The following is a 16,525-nucleotide window of genomic DNA, read 5'->3' on the forward strand; positions in this document are numbered from 1 at the left end:
CTATTATTTTAAGCAAGTGGTTCCCGGCTCCGAGACCCTCTCTGTCGGGTGGAGATCTTGCTGTGATGTGAGGCTGCCTGCGAGAAAAGCGCAGAAGAGAGAGAGAGAGAGAGAGAGACCGTGATCCCCGAGCTGAGTCTTGAGAAAAAGGCTGCAATTGTTAAGCTTAGTGGAGGGTGGGGGCCAGGCTGGCGAGGGTGGGGGACTGGCTTGGAGACAAAGACACAGTGAAGGAACCCCAAGTGGGCAGTGCTGAGAGGTGGAGGCTGAAGTCCACCGTGGAGGAGGCACGGTCAGCTGGGATAAGCTGCTGGGCTCTGACACAGTGGGGAGCCGCAGGAGATCTGGGGGTGATTGAATAATTTAGCTCATCTTTGCACGTTTGAAATATGTCACTGGAGGCTGTGGGCTTGGAGGTGGAGTGGGCAGGCCTGGCTGGGCTGGGGGGGTGGGGCGGTGACCTAGGGGAGCTGAAGGAGGGGGCAAGAGAAGGCTGTGAGGCTGGGAGGAGCCCCCTTTGCTGGGTGCTTCCCTGAGCTCCTTCCAGGGGGCTCCCTCCTCCTCCAGGAAGCCTTCCCTCTTCTTCCGCAGCTTCCGTGAGACGTCTCTCTTGGCAGAACTGTTCGTTACAACAGTCGGTCTGCCCCACAGCAGCCTGAAAGGGCTCCAGGTCAGGGTGGGCTCTTGATCCTCATGTCGCTGGCAGGTGGGGAGGAAGCCACAGTGTGCCGGCCCTACTAGGTGCTACAGTACCTACTTCACAACTAATTCCCAGTTTGTCCTCCCCAGACTTTATGGCCCCCATTTTATAGGAGTGAAAACTGAAGGGGGGAGGAGGGAGGTAGAGCTGCCAGTTCCATCCCTGTCTGGCCTCTGTTGGGTCCCCGTGGCCCTTGCTCCCTGACCCCACCACTCTCCGCTCCCTCTCCTGCACCTGCTCCCTCTGCTGCGGGCGCAGCCGGCTCCCCAAGTGCTCATCAGTGTCGGGGCACACAGCAGCTGAGGCCTCGGAGCTGGCAGTGCTGGTGGCTCTGCAGCTGGGGCTCGGGAACCTGGGTCAGGGCTGACTCAGACCAGAGACCTTACGAGTGCAGACCTGAGGGGTTTCAGACAACGGACGGCAGGGGCCCCCTCCACTGTGGTGGGCCCCACCCAGGCCTGTCTGAGGCCTCGCCTGCCAGGTTGGTGCTGCTTGGTGGCTGCTGCCAGCACGTCACCTTGCTCAAAGAGTCGTCTTCTGCTACACGGCAGGTGGGAAGGGGTTTTCTCCGTGGTCCCTCCATCCTTGGGCTCTGTGTCTCTCAGAGTGTAAGCGGCAGTTAAGGCAGTGGGGCTGACAGACATGGGCTCCGCCCCTGTCCCTTGGGGCGAGGTGACTTTGGAGAAGCTCCTTTCTCCTTTTCCTCACTGTGGAGCTGCCCTGACCACGAATGAGGCTGTGTGGGCAGCCGGGTGCTCAGGAGTGGCTGTGGCTTGGGGAGTGGGCAGGGGGAGGTGCAAGAGTCTTTGTTTTATCAACTTGGGTTCAAATCCTACTTCGGCCATATAGTGTCTGTGGAGGGTAAGCTACCCACCTTCCTGAGCTGTGGATTTCTCACAAGTAAAAAGACAGTAGATGGGACATTGCCCTCCCCTCTTTTTTCTCCTGTTGCCTCTATAGCAGAGAGGTATAGGCTTAATAGGATCCTTCCACAGGGTAATCCTGATTTTTCCTTCTTCAATCATCAGTGTCATGACTAAGGGTATCGGTTTGTGTCTTAGGTTCTGAGGCAGGCAGCAAATGAGGCTTTTCTACCTCCTGGTTTAACTCCAGAGTGTCTGCCCCATTCTGTCCTGAGCAGCCCCTCCAACCTTTCGGCTTGTCAGAGCTCACTGGGCATTCAGAGCTCAGCTCCAGCATCTCCTCCAGGAAGCCCATCCTGACTTCTCCAGTCTTTATGGTCTCAGCTCTTGAAAGATTTCCTTAGTCAGTATGTGATTTTTTTTTTTTTTGTATCTGGCTCTGCCTGGCCCCTCTGGTGACCTTTGGCATCTGGGCAAAGGCTGTGGTTCTGGTGGGAAGGCTGAGTCAGGTTCCTCTGAAGCCTATTTCTCCAGCGGCACTGGGGGTGGGGTGGCAGGGCAGGCCACTGCTGGGTGTCCTTCTGCCAAGTTCTGCCCCTGCTGGGCTTTTCTTCCACAGTCATTCCTGCCCACCCCCTGACCCCCGGCCCGTAACCAGCATTTGCCCTCTCTGTTGCAGGTGTCGCTTCTTTAGGTGCTCACATCAGCGATCTCACACAGTACCTGCGTCTGCCTCACTTACCTTGCTGAGCCCCTTGTAACCGACTCAGGGTTCCACAGTGCTCTCTGCATCTTCTGTTTTTCAGTTTTGACCCCTGGTGACCCTGAGGTCAGGTGTCCCGGGTCTCATACGTAGTCTCAAATCACTGGGTACTCTGAGGAAATCAGAGTGTGACATCAGGGCCGAGTGGGCCCCAGCTTCTACTTTCTGATGTGGATTCTGCTGGTTCCCTGACACACTTGGCAGCGCCATGGGGGTGGGAATGGGTGGTGGGGGCAGAGAGGATAGACATGGTGGGGGGCATTGAGCCTGGGTGGCTGTGGTGTGTGTGCCTTCTTTTGGGGGGAAAGCAGCCCATCCCCCAGTTTATTCCAGCCTGTCCTTGTCTTTCTCTTCTGCTCTCGTGAATTGTCTCTGGAAGCCTCTCGGAATCTCTCTGTCCCATCAGCAGTGTATGGAGAGTTAGCCGAGCATCAGGACATCTGCACCCTTATCCTGTCCTGTCCTTATCAGGACCCCTGGGTGCTGGCAGACATGCTCCCTCCAGCCCCCCACAGCCCCATGCTAGCATGGGAGGACCAGGGACTGGAGGTTCTGCAAGCTGGTGGCCAACCTGCGGGGACAGCTGAGGAGTGGCTCCTTCTACCTCCTACACCTTCTGGCCTGGCCCACAGGGCACAGGGGGAATGAAGTCAGAGGGATGGCCTCTTCCTAATGGGCCTTTCAAGGCCGGTGGGCAGGGGAGGGAGAGGCTGGGCCTAGCAGCGAGGCCAGGAACCCTCGGACTGGCGGCCTTTGCCTTCGGTGCATTGTGAACACCCTCTAGGTGGGCATCGGAGTCAGGGAGCACTGTGCCCCTCAGCCAGGGATGAATTTATAATGTCCTCGAGTGAATTCGTAAGTTCCCATCAAAACCCCAAAGGAATTGTTTTGGGGGAGGAAAGTGACAGTGTACTTGATAAATTCATTGTAAGCATCATCAGTGAGTGGCAGAGAACAGCCAAGTCCCGAAAGAAAGGAAAGAATGACATGGAGGGCTGATCCTCATCAAAGGCGCAGCAAGTGGCGTGGTGGAAAACGCAGAAATCCCCGGTGCACCGGTGTTGAGAATTTGACAAACATGGCCTTTCAAAGCAGACAGGAAATGAATAAATGGGGCTGAGAAAAGGAAGGATTTCATCTTTCCCAAACCACATACGCACATAAATTCCAAATGAGGTCAGAGTTAAAATGTAATAAATAATGCAAAGAGATGATGAACCAGAGCAAAATGTGGATGCCCTGTTCACAAGGAGGAGGTCTCTCTAAGCTTAATACCAGCGCAGACACCCTGGTTGAAGATGGGGCAGCACAGAGGTTCGCACATGAAAACACTATAAACACAATTGAAGAGCAGGTGATAAATTAGGAGAGTTCAGTATGTGTCTGAGGAAGGATCACCGTCGTTACAAATCAACGGGAGAAAGACATCGGTACGGCAACGATGGGCTCACAGACAAGTGGTTTAAAAATAAGGACAAACAAGCAGGAAACATTTGAAACCATGGGTAACAATGACAGTAATAAAAGAAATGAAACCGAAGCCCGTTTTTGCTGAACCAGCACAGATCAGAAGGATATTTTTATTATTTTTTTAAATCTGCACCGAAGGCTATTTTCATTGATTTGAGAGGGACAGAAAGAGAAATATCGATCGGTTGCCCTGTCTAGCCACCACCGCAGGCACCCTGACTGGGGACGAACCACAAACGTTTGGCCTATCGGGAGGATGCTGCAACCTACTGAGCCACCTGGCCAGGACCAGAGGAATATTTTAAAAATGACAGCGGACAGACGTGAGTTTGGATGCACAGACCCTCACGTGCTGCTGCTGCTGGGCTGTAAATTAGTACAGCTGCTTAGTAGGGAAAACGCCTAAACAGTTCCCCTGTGTTTGCACCAGGAATTCCAAAAACTGGTCCTGCAGGCCGAATCCGACCTGCATACCGAGAGCACTGAACTGCATGCGTCGCAGCGGCGGTTGTGCCGGCGAAAGAAACTGCCTGCGTCCACCTGGAGCCAAGTGTGAACACCTCTCTCGGCGTCTCCTGCTGCGTTGTCTCCCAGGCCCGCACCCAGGCTCCCAGGACCGGAGGCCGGTGCATCCCTCTCCAGGGCTGGTCCCCAGCCGTTTCTGGGGGTTGGGAGTGAGGGCTCACAGCGCCCCCTGGCGGCACGCACAGTGGGGCCGGATTCAGAGCGGGAGCAGGTAGCCGGTGAGCTTTAACTTGGGCCGTGTTTCTTGGTCCTGGTGTCCAGAAGGAATGGAAAGCATCTCCCATCTCCCTAGGGACGCCCTTTCATGTCTACTTCTTATTGCTCGTGGGCCCTCAAAGCCTCATGGAGTCTGTTCTCCCACCCCACCCTCCACATACACACAGGGACGCACACGCAGGCCACAGCTCTCTGGCTAGAAGCTTCTCCAAGGTTCTTTCCACTCTGATGCGATCCCTTCCTCTGTCACCTGCCCCTCACATGGGACTCCGTCTGTGCCCCGTTCACCATGGCCCTGCTGCCTCCAGCCCCCCACCCGTCCCTGCACAGCCAGAGTGACCTTCCAAGCACACAGATCTGAGCGTGGTGCTTCCCTGCTTGAACTCCCCAGCTGACCTTTAGAGCCAGCAGGATGCACTCTGTGATCTGTGGCCCAGCTCCCAGGGGCATTGGGTGGAGTGGGGACCACAGGGGTGGTTTCCATCAGAGTGAGGAGCCTTGCAGCCGCCCAGGCTTTGCTCCCACAGAGGGAGACGCAGGTCTGAGGCAGCGTGGGCACGGACAGCCTGTCTGGCAGGGCTCCTGAATGCAGAGGGCCAACGGGTGGGGGGGGCAGTCTGCTCTCTGAACAGAGCGGGCAGGTAAATGCAGGGTGCCGGGCGCACCCTGAGTGCTCCAGATATTAATGCCTATCAGTGTCCACTGCAGCTGACGCACAGGGGCTCTCAGCGAGGGGTGTGTGCTGCGCTGCGGAGAGAATGAGGGTAATTGAAATTAACTTGGCTCCCGCTGTTTCTTCCTCCTTCTCCTAATCACCGGAAAATCTGCTGCTGGCTGGGCAGGAGGGCCCGAGGGCCAGTGCCCCCGGGAGTCCAGGGCTCAATTAAGCTGTGGCAAATTGGATTTCTGGCCATGAGTCCATGAGCTGCCAGATGGTATTAGGCCCAGGACTGGGCAGATGGGCGCAGCGGCTAATTCAATCTGGCTTCCCAGAAACAAGGCGTGGAAGGCCTGAGCCGGGGCCCTGGAGAGGGCGGGTCCTGTGTGGGGCTTGGGCCTCGCACGGCCCGCCCCAGCGAGTCCTGGGCCTGGCTCTGGCTCCGGCCAGCCATCTGGGCACTGAGAACGCTGACCACTGTGGTGGATGCAGCTTAGTGTCAGGGCATCCAGGGTCCAGGGCTCTGGTTCCTGTACAGGTGTCAGCTTCTCTAGCAGTGGATTTGATGTGCTCTCTCTCTCTCTCTCTCTCACACGCACACACACATTCTTCTTTCTCTGGCTGTCGTCAACTAGTAGGAAAAACAGAGACTGAGATACAGAGAAAGAGCATCTTTCTGACCCTCAGTTGCCTCCTCTGTCCTGTGGAGACAACAGCACCAACCTCACCGGGCTGGGTGACAGTGACATGGGGTACCAAATGCTAAGGGCACATCACGGTCCTTGGTGCTTGGTCCTCAGTAAGTGTCCCCTGACGCTGCTCTTATTGCCACAAAGAGTGAACAGGTACCAGGGCCTGGCTGGTAGTCTGGGGGCGGGCCACCCAGTGACAGATGTGTGTGTGGGGGTGGGGGGTGAATGGTGCCTTCCAGAAACGTGTGTCCATTTTTCGCCCCTAAAATCTTCAAATGTGACCTTGTTTGGAAAAGGGAGGGGTCTTGGTATCTGTGACTAAGACTCTCATAGGTTATCTGGGTGGCCCCTAAATCCAATGACAGGGGACCGCAGGAGAAACAGGAGGGAAAGACACAGCAAGGACCCTGTGACCCCTGGGGTGGAGCCTGGACTGAGGGGCAGAAAGCAGAGGGCCTGGGGCAGTGGGGACCCCTCAGAGGTGTGAGGGGGAAACTCAGGCGTCCCCCCTCCTGTCCTTTCCCCCCATGTGTCTCCTTCATCTTCACAGAGGGTGCTCCCCATGTTCACCAAAGGTGTGGGGGTTTCTCCCAGCATCTGAGACACCAGCCGAGTGTCCTGCACCTCAGCTCATCTCTGACTCTTTCTACCTGGGCACAGCGTCAGATCCCCAGGTTCAGGCTGTGCCCACCCCAGGTGCCAATCACAAGTCATAGGTCCCCAGGTCACCCAGCACCTGCGTCTGACAGGGCCACAAATCGAAGGCCCCCACAGTCCCTCCTTGGTTCGCTTACTTTGCCGGAGCAGCTCGGAGAGCTCAGGGAGGACGCCCTTATATTGGGGAAGGACAGGGAGGAGAGAAAAACAGGAGTCCGTGTCTCCAATCTTGCTCCTGCCAGTCATCTGTGTCTGGATGTAAATGTGTCACTGAGCTGTCCTTCTGCCTGCAGACGCAGTGGCCTGGGCTGTGGAGGCGGGGGCGGGGGGGGGGGAGGCCTTTACAAAGAGCCGAGTTCCGGGGGGTGTGGAGAGACGAGGGAGCTGTCTGCAGGGTGTACTTCCAGGGCTGCGACTCGCTGGGGCCTCTGCCTAATCGCTTTTCATCTTGGAAGCCAGTTAGCTGAAATGGGCCTTCACAACGGGCTCCCTGGCCATATGGCGCAGCGCCTCCCTGGGCGCACCCAGGGCGGGGTGTGGGAAGCTCAGGGGGTGCTGTGGGGGGTGACAGATGTGTTCCGTGACATTCAGGAAATCACGAAGACCTGCTTGCCGCTGGGCCTGGGGGTCCTGATTTAGCAGGGGCGCCAGGCGCGGGGAGGGTCAGCCGTGGCTGTGAGGACCGGCCTGCACTGGTGATCGCCGGCGGAGTGTTCTGTGCCAGGGCTCTGGACTCAAGGGCCTTTTACATAGAGCAGAAGTGTGTTTCCCGAGGGTTCGTGGTGGGGGTGGGGGGTGCCCCTGGCCGAGGAAAGTGCAGCAGAAAGTGCGCTGGACTCGGAGCTGGCGAGTGCAGGATGGATGGACCAGCTCTTGTGGGTCTTGGCTGTGCAGCGGGGCTAACGCCGCCTCTCTGAGCTGTGACGATTAAATGAGATCCTTCCTGTGAATTCCCGAAGAACCGGGGCCTGGTGCAAAGCGGATGTAAGTGCTCGGTGCGTGCTGGCGGCTGCGTCCCCTCCCTGCCCGGCGGCGGCGGCGGCAGCAGCAGGAGACACTCCCCACGCCTCCCACCAGGCGGCAGCACTGAAGCCCACCTGGGAGTGAGCCTGAGCGCCCCCCCGTGGTTCTCCAGGGAGTGAGGCTCGCTGCTCTCGGCCAGTGAGAGCAGACTGACAGGCCAGGGCCTTCCTTGGGTGTCCTGTCAAGTGTGGGGGACTTCACTCTGTGCAGCGGGGAGCTGCTGAAGACGTTTGAGGCGGCGGAGAGCAGGGTCTGGTCTGTGCCCACGGAGGTGGGACCTGAGACGGGAACCCCAGGGAGCGGTTCAGGGCCGAGGGCTGAGGAATGAGAGGAGGGGAGGTTGAACTGCAGCGAAGGTGGAGCCAGTAGGTGTTGGCGACCTTGGCAGATAGGACTGGGGGGCCGGAGGAGCTGTAACTGACTGGGCATGGGGAACCGGGGAGCAGCAAGGTGCTGAGTGCATATTTTGGATGTGGTGGGTTTGAGGGACCCCGACAGAGCTCAGGGCACTGTTGAGCGGGCTCCCATCCCCCTGTCTTGCCATGTGACCTGGCTCAGCTCCATTCCCTAGCCTTGGTGCTGGGCGCTCACCCTGGCCCAGGACTGCAGGGGGTCGTCCCTGCATGGTGGGGCCCTGCTGTTCAGGAGGGACCCCACCAGGGGCCGCTGCAGCTACAGAGAATGTCCCTCCTCCACCCCCTCAGATTTTAGAAAGCCCTTCCCTCAATTTCCTCCTCATTCCCATTAAACCAACGAAAACTATTTCACAGATAAATCAAATATTCTTTATTGCGTCCAAGGATTGAAAATGGAACTGGATTTTTGATGTGCCTGCTCCCTGCTAGAGGGCGCTGTGTACAGATGCCCCCTCAGGTCCCGGCAGGGGGTCATTCAGGCTTCGCCAGCGTCTCTGGGGAAAGGTGAAGGCCAGCCTTTGTCATTTGGGGATTCACTGGTGAGAAATCTGGGGAATTACCACCAACTGGGCAGCTGGTTCAGAGAAGGGTGGATGTTCTAACCACACAATCTCCGCCCCCCCCCCAGCCCCCGCTCAGATTTCATAAACCTCGTTCGGTGGTCATCCATTCCACAAGCTCTTCCTGAGCATCTCCTGGTATGTCGCACATTGTATCAGCTTCGGGGACACAAATACAAAGAAGCAGGATCCTCCATGGTGAGTCTCCACCGTGGGAGGAGCTCAGGTACTGAGTGTGTCACCTCAACCCTTGGCCACCTGGGCCTCAGCCAGTGAGGGCACAGCCCAGCCACAGTCACAGGTTCAGAAGTGGGGATGTGGCCTGAAGCGTCATAATCCGTGGGGACTGAGTGCTTTTGTTGCATGGTCAAAGAAAAAGGACTTTTCTTCCTCTGGATGCTGCAGAGGGTAGGTGTGAGGCCTGGAACGGCTGCAATCATTTTGTAACCATGAAGGAAATTGGGTAGAAAGGAGGCAGTTATACAGAGACAGAGCCAGCGCCCTGATCAAACTCTGTCTGAAGCCTGCAGGGTGCCAAATTTTGCCATTTTGTGAGCTTTCACATTTCTCCTGTTTAAACCAATCCGGGGACCAAATGGTTCTAACTGACAGGGGCAGGCATCAGTTATGTGCCTGCCTGTCAGTCACATGACTAGGCAGAGACTGGCAGCCCCATTTGGCAGATGAAAATGCTGAAGACAGCGATGAAGTGACTTCCTGAGGCCACCCTGTTAGTAGCTGAGGAAGTCGGAGTTCCAACCATGAAACTGGCCTTTAGAGTCTTTTCTGCAAATCAAGGTCAACTGCTAAGTTGGCTCTGGGGCAACATCCTCATGTTCTTCTCTCTTTGGGATCCTTCTGGGACCGTTTTTCTGGTTATGTTTTTGGAACTACAGACTGGGTCACACTTCCCGGACGTGTTGACGGAACGCAAAGGGGAAGCGGGCATCAGGAGGACAGGCCGCGAGCTGCAGCCTCCGATGCTCGCAGGCAGAGTGTGGGGAAGGCTTCGGGAGGTGCGGCGCCCCCTGGCCGAACTGGAACTGCCGCTGGCCAGGTCTGTGGAGGCAGGGGCCCCTCGGGGCTCTGCAAGGGAAAGTGGATTTTGAGCTTTGTGGACGAGGTCAGCACCTTGGCACGCAGACAGCTTCTCTGCGATGGTGATGAACACCCTCCTTTCTGCTTACAGAGCAGACTTGCCACTTATATAAATTAATCCCAACTTGACATTTGGACCGAAGGAACTATTATCCTCTCCTCTCCCAGAGGAGAGACAGCTCAAGGGGCCTGACCGGCAGGTGACCCCACTGGGCTGCTACGGCCCCGTCTCTGGCGCCATGCTGGACGGCTTCACGCCTCCAGGAGTTGGGAAGCACAGCTGCGCTTTCCTTGGCTTGTTTTCCACGCCGGCTGGCGATGCTGGGGACGCGGTCAGATGTAAACCTCGATCTGCTGGGCAGGAGGGGCTGGTAGCTCCTGGGCTGCTCGAGAAGCTTCCCCCCAGCCTTTAGACGCCAAACTCAGGATGCGAAAGGGAAGGGCTGACCTCCGTCTCCCACAGAGCCGTGCGCTTCCATTTCGCTGTTTACTGGATTCTCTGAGGGCCAGCAAGGGACAGACACGTGTCACTGTCCTCATTTCACTCTGAGGGGGTCCATTCAGTTGCCCTCGTTGCTCAGCTGTCCGTGGGTCTGGCCAGTGCTTTCGGCCCCACAGCTGGTGCTGGCTGAGTGCAGGTTTGCAGTGAGAGGGGGTGAGCCCAGGGCCCTTGTGAGAAGAGGTGAGGTGGGGAGGATAGGCCAGCATAACGAGTTAAACAGCAGAACTGCTCCTGGGGCACCTGGCACCTTGCCTCTTCTGGGTGGGGGTCCTCTGGGGCCGGGTCTGGGGGTGGGGTGGGGAGAAGCCCCCTACAACATCCACAGCTGGAGCATGGGGCCCTTTTTTTGGGGGGGGGGAGCGAAGCTGGACTAGGCATTCACATTTATTTGTCTCCCAATGTCTTCGTGGCTAAAGCACTTCTTAACAACCAAGACTATTCCCACTCTTTCCACTGGGCCATGTAACTCCAGCTCCTGCGATTCAGTGTTGTGATGACTCATTCAGCCCAGGGCTGGTTCCTGCTTTTAACTCTCTTCTCCCTCCTGCCCACTGCCAGCCAAGGCCCTCAGACCCCCCAGGTCCGGATGGCCTCCCCTCAATTCTCTGTCTCCTGCTCCCTCACCCCCGGCCCCCGGGACCTTCTGAGTGACGAGGAGGGTTTGGCCCAGGCCCTCTGGTCCTCAGCAGCCAGATGCGTGCCCTGGCTCCACCCTAGGAAGGCCCTGCTTCATCTGTCCGTCCATCTGTCCAGTTAACAGGTATGTAGTGTTTCCCACGTGCCAGGCCCTTCCCTAGGAAGCCGATCTATGAGCTCTGGCAGCAGGCACTGGAGTTGGAGACGTTTCTTGGGAGGTGAGGGTTCTGTGACAGAGGGACATTTGGGGGTGGATCTGGTGTCAGCGATGGCTGGGGAGGGCCCAGAGTGCAGGCAGGTGTTCACAGGGGCTGTGACCGCCCCCCCTCCACCCCAGTCCCGGAGTTGCAGTGTGGAGCGCAGTGGGGCAGGAGTCAGAGGCTGCAAGGACCCCTCCCCACCCCCCGGGGCAGGTCCCAGTGGAAGAGTCAGCCCACCCATCTCTTGAAGATTTGATTGATTGATTGATTGATTGATTTTTAGAGAGAGAGAAAAAGAAAGAGAGGACAAAGAGAGGAACATCAGTTTGTTGTTCCACTTCCTGATGCATTCATTGGTTATTTCTTCTACGTACCCTCACTGGGGATTGAACCTACAACCTTGGTGTATTTCGACGATGCTCTAATCAACTGAGCTACCTGGCCAGGGCTGCAAACTGGCACTTAATTTAATCTATAACCCTGGCAATTTTTATGAGAAAACCGTTGAGCACCTCCCTTTGCTCATGGTGAAAGCTCACAGGACCCTGTGCAGCAGAACTGAGGGGAAAACCCACCCGTCTGGAACCCACTGTGCTGGGAGGGGCGTCTGACTCTGTCTCAGCCCATTAAGACTCCTCGCGCTTGTGTCCGGCCTCCCACACGATGACGGAAAGCGTGATGAGGTTGGATGACACATTGTGCCTGTCACTGAGCCCATCTCCCCGGCACATTATAGCCCGGCAAGAGTCACAAGATAAGCAAATAATTATTATTTAAAGCCAGAGAGTCTTATAATTTATTCATGAATGCCACCCATTCTATATCTGATCTTCTGCTTTAGTTTAGTTGTACTCTTTGAGGCAAATTTATAAGATTTAAATTATTCAGGAAAGGCCACCGAGCCGATAGAAGGAGATACTTCAATGCCACACAGTGTCACGCTGTCCTGGGTGGTGTGGTGAGAACTGAGGTGACAGGAAGCAGTCCGGGTCAAGTCCTGCCTCCACCACCTTGGGCCAGCTATTTGTCCCGTCTGCGCCTCAATTTCCCCATCTGAGAAGTGGGGTGACAATAGTAGTATCTATACCTCAGGGTTGTTTTAAGGATTCAATAATATATAAAGCACTTTGAACAATAGCAACTGCTCTATTAGGGGTTACTCTTGTTATTTCAACATTTTATTTTTTTTCTTTTCCTTTTTTTCCTTTTTTCCCCCCTTCATGTCCTGCCATTTACAGTCCATACCAGGCAACGGGCCTGGGCTGAGGTGTGTATGGGGTGGTTTACTCTGCCTCTGCTTCCTGTGGAGGCGGCGTAAGAACACAGCCCATGGTAAGCACCGGGAGATCTCAACATTACAACTATCCTACTATGTTGTCCAAGTGGCAAGCATCCCTAAGCTGATGACGTAAGGAAGAGTTTCAAGGTCCCTCCATTTTCCATCAGCATTGTGAGGGAAAAGTGCCACAGGGAGAAGGCGGGCTGAAGGAGGTGCGAGGAGGAGACCTGGCTGGTTTGGTTTGGGCTTCAGTTCAAAGAGACACAGCACAAGAGCACTCAGAGCCAGGTTCCAGGGGTAGGGTTAGTAAAGCTGGCTCTGAGGGGCACAGAGTTGAGATCAGGTTGCTGTTCTACACCTGGCATCTTGAACTCTTTCGTCACGGGATGGCGTCCCCCAGCTGACCCCCGACGCCGCAGTGGGAGCTCACAGACTTGGTCCAGGCTTCAGTGAAGGAGAAGTCACGAGGTCTAAAACATCCCATTACCGTGTCAGCTTCAAAGACAGCAGTGCTCGAGGACAGAGAACAGTGTATGTGTTCTAAAAACATTAAAGGGAAGGATGGAAATGATGAAGAAAAATGACCTGAGGGTAAGGTGACAATTGGTTCTGGTGTACCAGGGACAGGTGAGTTTGTGCATGTTGTCCTGGCGTGAGTATTAACAGTGCCCCGTCACTCTCTGGAGAGCATCTGGAAGGGTCTGGATTTGACTGAAAAGTCACATGATTATCCCACCAAAGAGAAGACATCAGCCAGAGGACCCTCCCCACAGGCTTGGATAGGCGCCCTGCCAGGCTGAGCTGGGACCAGGAAAAGCGAGCTCAGCTCCACGTGGCTCTGGTGCCACCTACAGGCGATCTGGGGAAATGCCTCTCCCTTTTCCTGACAGCCTTGAACTTGGCCAAAGACCTACAGAGTACCTGAAGCTGGATGTTCTGGAGGTGGGGGGTGGGCTGTAACCAGGTAGTGAAGCCCGAGTTACGGAGCCACGTGGACCCAGCCAAGGCCAACAAAACCAAGCTCCTCTCTTCCTGCCCACCTCAGTCTTGCCTTGCTTAGTAAACCGGAAACTGAGGCCCAATTCAGACTTGAATGGGTAGGATTGTGGAGCATGTGGCTGGAGCCTTCCTGGTATCATCACCCCCATGCCTATTTTCCCCCATGGTGACCAAATCCAGTTGGAAAGTGGGGAAGGAAGGGAGCGTAAACTTACTAAGCTCCTACTATGCACCAGGCACAGAGTAGGCACTTTATGTACCTTATCTCCAGCCTCATAAATGGGTTGAGAAGTAAGTGATACAGGAGCGGAGTGGGCCTGTGACTGGCTCGTGGGCCCTCAGCTGCCGTTTGAACCCGAGGGTCTTGTTCTGGGGTCTCTGACTTGAGCAGTGTTTGCAGAGCACACAGCGCTCCCCGTGGGAATCCAATACGGCCCCGGAAGAAGGCTGCGTGGCAGGCACAAGCGGCGAGCGTCTTTCCTTTGGGTGGGAGTGTCTCAGCGACTCTCTCACTCTACACAACACGGGCTGTCTCCCAGGAACACGGGTGCAGCTTGCTATTTGTGCAGGCTGTTTGAGCAACAGGCTCTGTCAGCTCACGGGGGCCTGTGGGTCCCGGGCAGTGGAGGCGGGAAACCGTCACTTCCCCCACCCCAGGTAGCCCCCCCACCCCCGCCCGTCCACACTCCCCTCTCCCTGGTTCCCTTGAGGACTTCCTTTCTGCCTGTTTGTTTAATGGGGGTGAAATGCACGCAGCGTGAACCTCACCTTCTCAGCCACTTCTAGGTGGAGAGCTTGGTCGTATGAAGTGTATTCACGCTGTTGCTCAACCAGCGTCCAGAGCTCTTTTTGTCTCTTGCAAAATGGAAACTCTGTCCCCATCGAACGCTAACGCCCTGCTCTGCCTCCACCAGCCCCTGGCCGCCGCCCCTCTGCTGTGTGTCTCTGGGATCTCCACCACTCGAGGCCCTGTCCACAGGCGGGATTGTCCTACGGTATTGGTCTTCTCACGGCCGGCCTGTTTGGTTAGCATCACGTCCTCGAGGTTTGTCCCTGTTGTAGCCTGTGTCCGATTTCGTTCCTTTTTAAGGCTGAATAAGGTCTGTCGTCTGTGAAGACCACACCTTGTTATCCATCTACCCACCGATAGGCAGTTGGGGGGCTTCCGCCTTTTGGCTCTTGTGAATAATGCTGAGCATTGGTACGCAAATATCTGCCCCATTTTTAGCCCTGGCTGGTGTGGCTCAGTGGATGGAGTGCTGGCCTGTGAACCCAAAGGTCTCTGGTTCGATTCCCAGTCAGGGCACATGCCTGGGTTGCAGGCCAGGTCCTCAGTAGGGGACATGCAAGAGGCAACCAACTGATGTTTCTCACATTGATGTTTCTCTCCTTGTCTTTCCCCCTCCCTTCCCCTCTCTCTGAAGATAAGTAAGTAACATCTTTAAAAAAAAATTATTTACTGACTTTGAGAGAGAGACAAAGAGAGAGACAGAGAGACACACAGAGAGAGAGAAACATTGATTTGTCCCCCTTATTGACACATTCATTAGTTGCTTCTTGTATGTGCCCTGACCAGGGGGGATTGAACCCGAAACCTTGGTGTATTGGGATGATGCCCTAACCAACCAAGCAACCTGGCGGGGACCCCCTTTGAGTCGTTTTTGATATAGTTTTGTTTTACCCTTATGTCAATCTAGAGTTTACATACATATTTCCTTCGTAGCTGTTTTCCAAGTTATATAAAGTATATGCACTTCTGAGATTGGCTTTTTTCAGTTGCGATGGAATCTGGTTTGTGGCTGGAGTTCATTCTTTTGTCTGCCGTGTGACCACGGGGGAGGGTGCCGATTCCTGAGGTGTCTGTGCTGCACTCGCCAGGACTGCAGGTGGGGATGGCCCTTTGGGGGAGTTTGGCTCTGCCTGACACGGCTGAGTATTCACATGCCTTGCAACCCTCTGCTGACACCCAAGAGGAGTTCCTGCCCATGGAAATGGGGGCTGTGTCCAGGAGGGTTCCTAACAGCCCTGCACCCAGCAGCAGAGCCTGCTGCCCACGGGCTGGACGGCAGAGGGATAGAGTGTTGTGCAATGGGAATGGTTTCCGTTCTTTCTGGCTTCCTGGAGTCATGTGAGGCCAGCGGCCTCTGTGTGGCCCGCACAAGGAACAGTGGGTTCTTGCAGCAACCAGGGCTGCTGCAGTGTCAGGTGCCTGGAGCCGCTCAGCCCCAGGGCGACCCCTCCCACTCCAGACATGAGTGAGGAGGTTGAAGGGCCCCCAAAAAGGGTTTGGGGTGCAGAAGGAGAAGGTTCGACCTCTAAGACATAGCAGCATAGGCGTCTTATCAAATGCTTCTGTCCTTGGGCTGGACCATCCCCTATAACACTCTGAAGTTCATTGGGCTGGCATCCACCTACCCTGTGCCTCATACCGTACTAAGCATGTCAGTGGTATTTACCTCTGACCCTCACCGGTCAGCGTGCCTCGTGGTTGGTGACTCACGTGAACCCCCCCATTCCCAGGCGAGGAAGCCCCGCCTTTGCCTCCTCCGGCAGCTTCCTGGCAGCCCCGTGGCTGGAGAGCAGCTCAGCCCAGACCCCAAAGCTGTGGCTCCAGGAAGAGGGAGGTCTCTGCAGGCTTTGGCCAGCTTTCCTCCCCACAAGTCTTCCTCCCGATGTTCTCACAACTCAAGCAGAGGTCCACCTTTCATGGAGCGAGCAGAACTCACAGCCCCTTCGTTTTAGAGGGGAAGGAAGTTAGTAAAGCTGTCAGGAACTCACTTTCTTTCCACATGCTCATAAAGCAGCTGCTGGGGCGCCTCCCCAAACAAGCTGTGCCTAAGGGGGCGCGCTTCAGGGCCAGGCATCGCCCTCAGTCATGGTCAAGGGCAGTGAGGCCTGCCCTGGCCACACCGTTGTGAGTCTGCCTGCCTTTCCGAAGAGCTGATCTATTGTTGGCGATCAAAAGGGCCCTGGGGAGAAGGGGAGTGGGTGGGCAGAGTCCTGACCTGTGGCCTCCTGATCTGGGCATAATCTCCTCCCCAGTCTCAGGGAGCAGGGGATGGCAGCCATGTCCCCCAGCCCCTTCTCCCAGCCTGGTGGGCGCTGCTCCACTCTCTTCCACATTCTCCGCCTTCAGATCTGCGGCCTGGGGCCCGGCCTAGTTTCCCTTCCCCAGAGCTGTGTGCAGGCAGAGGGTGAGTGGCTTTGTCCTAACAGGACCCTGGCTCCTCTTTCCTCTTCCTGATTTTCGGTGACCCCCTACCCTGGC

The 16,525-nt window shown here is 56.1% G+C and overlaps 1 non-coding gene across 1 annotated transcript; it reads right to left on the reverse strand.

Annotated features, from left to right (window-relative positions):
• Nucleotides 1-12,197: 12,197 nt before the first annotated feature.
• Nucleotides 12,198-12,328, reverse strand: LOC123809826. Its single transcript, XR_006784115.1, has one exon. It is a non-coding gene; the product is annotated as a small nucleolar RNA SNORA51 (small nucleolar RNA).
• Nucleotides 12,329-16,525: the final 4,197 nt, after the last annotated feature.

Source organism: Phyllostomus hastatus, unplaced genomic scaffold (genome assembly GCF_019186645.2).
Source record: "Phyllostomus hastatus isolate PE091 unplaced genomic scaffold, TTU_PhHast_1.1 phas_scaffold_555, whole genome shotgun sequence".
Taxonomy (NCBI): Eukaryota; Metazoa; Chordata; class Mammalia; order Chiroptera; family Phyllostomidae; genus Phyllostomus; species Phyllostomus hastatus.